This window comes from Atta colombica, unplaced genomic scaffold, assembly GCF_001594045.1.
Source record: "Atta colombica isolate Treedump-2 unplaced genomic scaffold, Acol1.0 scaffold28, whole genome shotgun sequence".
NCBI lineage: Eukaryota > Metazoa > Arthropoda > Insecta > Hymenoptera > Formicidae > Atta > Atta colombica.
This window is the reverse complement of record NW_017259381.1, coordinates 864,033-868,467: the sequence shown is the minus strand read 5'-3', so window position 1 is coordinate 868,467 and position 4,435 is coordinate 864,033. Positions and strand designations below refer to the sequence as shown.

General features: G+C 27.7%; 1 protein-coding gene across 5 annotated transcripts in view; it reads left to right on the top strand.

Moving 5' to 3' along the window:
• Positions 1–4,435, top strand: part of LOC108689879 (probable phosphoserine aminotransferase) — a 160,112-nt gene that overhangs the window by 141,957 nt on the left and 13,720 nt on the right. The gene's annotated exons all lie outside the window — the stretch shown is intronic.

The following is a 4,435-nucleotide window of genomic DNA, read 5'->3' as shown; positions in this document are numbered from 1 at the left end:
TTGTATAAATATTATTATAGTATAATTAAATTTATTAGAATTTAGTTTAGAAGATGGTGTAACTCGTTCTAAAGCAATTCGCTCCGGCCGAGCGATCTTAAAAGACTGACGGAAATTATAAAATTTCTGCTATTTATTATATTGAAATATAATTCTTTTTTTTTCTACATTTTCGTATACTTACTTTTATATCCGAAATTTAGTAAACGTATATTTAATAAAAAATAAAAGAGTATCCAGAAGGTTAAAAACTAAACTCACGTATGGATCCCATGTACCCTCTTTGAATTTTCGTACATTCTCACATTAAGAATAACGCAAAAAAAATACCCTTGCAGACTTATCTAAGGACAATTAAAGTTCTTTTTCACCCTCAATCCAGATTCTTCAAATTATATTATAAAAAAGTTACAGCAATGTAAAAAATCGCATAGAGTACGTTTGTACCCGTGTTTGGCTTCTTAGGGTTAAATTCCAATCCAAAGATTAATTTTCATAATGTTCAATCTTTTTTATTAAACATTTCAGCTCTCTTTGGAGCCAGTAATGATACATCTTCGATTTATTCTGTGTAGATATTCCAAAGAAAGTTCAATTTTTTTTTTATTACAACTGGGCGAAAATTTTTTTCTACTTTTATCGGAAAAACACATTAATAGATTTTATTAAAAATATTGAAAATAATTTTAGATTCTTGAAATTCGTGAACATTTTGAACATAAATTTAGCAATTCCGATATATTAAGAAAATTCTTATCATTTTTAATGAATAACTCGATCACAAAAAGAATCTCTTTTTTGGTGAATTATACAGCAAAATTTAAACAACCCAACATAAAAAACAACCCAACATAATTTTTACGAAAACCGACAAAGGGAACATAACAGTAGCTTTAAACAGAAATAGTTATATAGAAAAAATTACAGAAATATATGCTGGGTGACCAAGACGTACACAAAATTAGTAAAAAATCCATTCAATAAATTACCAAAAGATGTATTGTACAAGATTTACTTAAAAAATGGAAAAATAGAAATTATATCACGGAATCAAAAAATTAACAAATAATAAAGGCATTTTGCCAAGAGCATATGCTTTACCGAAGGTATATAAAGAGGATATATCGTTCAAAACTATAATTTCATCGTTGGATAGCTCTTTATATTCTTTCACTTCTTTCTTACATGATCTCAAAAAAATGTTGACAGGATTTTTAGCAAAATAGACAATAATTTTTTACTTGTAGAAAAACTGAGAAGCACTCGCGTTGGTGGTCGCGGATTTTTCTTTTATTTCATTTTGGTTTCATTTGTTTTGTGGCAAATGTGATTGATTTGGCAGTCAGAAATGTAGAAAAAAGATGGAATAAATTTGGGAAGATGGCATCTTCCCGAAAGCATCCCGAAAAAAGAATTTATTGAAGCGGTGACTTTTCTCTTAAACACTACATTAGCTTCAATAATGAATACTACAGACAAATTATGATATCCCTATGAGATCTCTTTTCTTTTCAATTATTGCAGATCTTGTTTTGCAAGATTTGGAGACTGAGGTACTTAAAAATTTAGGAGTTTCATTACCATTTTTTATTAGATATGTAGACGATATTGTCATAGCAGTTCTTATTGACTCGATAGAACACATATTTTGACTGCGTGCAATTCATTTTTCACACTAGATTACAGTTCACATGAGAGAATAGAGGGGATACTGTAAACTTTTTGGATGTGATGATCATTAAAAATAACAATTACTTAGAGTTTGACTAATATCATAAATTCGATTTATTCAGAACATTACTCATATTCAATATCGTAGAAAAAAGGGTTAATTATGGAAATGACTGATAGAGCTGTATTATCGGAATCAAAATTCCAATAGAAAAACATTAAGCTTGTAATTGATACTCTTCTAAGGAATGACTATCCAATAGAATTTATTTTCGACATTATTTCCACAAGATTAAAATTTTTACTCTCTAGACATGTTTCTGTAGAACAAAATTCTTTGATTGTTAATAATTCGAAAGAAGTTAAGAGGATTTCTTGGTTTTTGATTCCTTACAAACGACAGCTGAGAAATTCTTGACGACATAAAAAAAAAATTAACAACAAACTCAATAGATTTATCAAAATCCAGAAGGATATTTTCTCAAAAAATCAGAACAAAAATATAAAATAAAATATAAAATGCAAAAACTGTGATGCGTCTTATGTGAGACAAATCAATAGAAAATTGAGTATTAGAATTGCAGAACATCGCAATCATATCAAATGGAATATCAAATGTACAATTTGTGATTACAAATCATAGAATTGAATTAAATCATGATTTTGAAAGAATGTTCAAATACTGGATAATGAGAAATCTTTAAATCTTCTAAAAAAACTATTAATTTCTGAAAAAGCGCACATACACCTACAAAAAAATGATTTGAATTTATGATTGGATGAATTACATCATGCGTATGCCACAATGTTAAACAAGTTGACTAATTAATTCGCTTCTTTAAAATTTCCTTGTATAATTATTTCATGATTTTATTCTTTCTTAACAATATATTTTAAGTTTATATCTTGTAAATTTTCAATGGAATTGTTTTGTTTTACGGGGGGGGGGTGTCCGTCTTTCAATTGAAATTAGTCCGTTAGACACTTTTGACTATCTGAGCAATACAGTGGAAATTTTAATCACTATTAACATGGATAATAAATTAAAAATTGTTTAAATATTAAAAATAAAAAACTTGAAATAACAGGATTCTTAATTCAAAATCCGACAACGAGATATAAAAGGCTCTCCATTATTCATTTTAGTTTAACATAGATATAATTAAAGATGGAAATAATAAATCAAAACTGTAGAAAGTTAAAACACTAGAATACAATTACATACATGTTTCGATCTTATATTTAGTCCTCTTCAAATGTACAAAAAAATTTTTTTAGCGCACTAAAAAACATTATTCAAAAATTAAGAAACTGTTTCGTTACATAATTAAATGAATGTTAAAGCAGAGAAATGGAAAATTGCTCATCAAGCGATTGATTGATCGATTGCGAAAATTTCTCGTTGTTCTAGAAAGAACATAAAGAAACATAGAAACGTTATAAGTTATCAAACCTAAAATTTTTTTATTTAAAACATAATACGTCTCTTTGGTAAAAACTTACCTCATAATCCGACAATTGAGAAAAACCATGTTAGTATTATAAAAAAAATCGTCAAAATTTCGATGTCAAAAGCAGTAAAAAAAATTAATATTACAATTATAAGTGTGTAACGCCAATATATAAAAAGTAATGAAAAACATCTAATGTTCTTGACGGATTCAACTGTACTACGTTAAAACTTGACAATGCAAAGTCAAACATTGTTTAATATCAGAATGTATTATGAAGACCTTTTGTGTCCCTCTGTAGGTTAAGACTTACTCTGTTTTTTAATGTTAAGCATCTGAGGCATTTATTATAAATCGGTTCTTCATCCAAGATTTAAATTATTCCAATCAAAATCATGACCCAATTGCGATGATCTGTTATTACCGATTTAGAGCTGGTGTTCCAACATATATGATTTCAATATTCTGAAATCCGAATTTTCAACTTCCTCCCACGTAAGATGCATCATAGTCATTGCAGTTGATCTTACAAACAACATTAGAGACAACTTCGAGAAAGAGCCCAAAGGATCTTTATCTATATTTGTAAAAAGTGACACTACATCTAAAGAAATTAATTATCATTGAAGTAAATTCCTTTAAATTTATCAACCAAATCAACTAAAAACTATTTAACATGACTTGTCAGCTTTCAGAAAAGAATAATATATTTTGTAAAAAGGAAGCCAAAACATATAATGGACTACTAATAGATGAAACAATGATCCTAAAAAAGCAATTTTGTTTGTGAATTTTAGGAAGTGCGTCCTAGGAAGAATTCCATCGCTGCTGTATAAATATTTATATTCGAGTCATTGATGTAACTACAAGTCTTCCATCTTGAAAGCAAAATCTTGAGAGATGTTGTGAGTTTCGTTGGCCTATGAAGGGAATTTTTACTAGAGAGACATATTATATTTGTTTTAAAAAATTTTAGGTTTGATAACTTATAATGTTTTTATATGTTCTTTCTTTATGTTCTCTCTAGAACAACGAGAAATTTTCGCAATTAATCAACCAATTGCTTGACGAGCAATTTTCAATTTTCTCTGTTTTAACATTCATCTAATTATGTAACGAAACAATCGCTTTCTTAATTTTTGAATAATATTTTTAGAGAAAATTCTTTTGTACATTTGAAGAGGACCTAAATATAAGATCGAAACATGTATGTAATTTTATTCTAGCATTTTAATTTTTTGTAGTTTATGCAGTTTTAGTTTATTATTTCTGTCTTTAATTGACACGAGTCTTGCTCAAGTAATGCCTCCAAT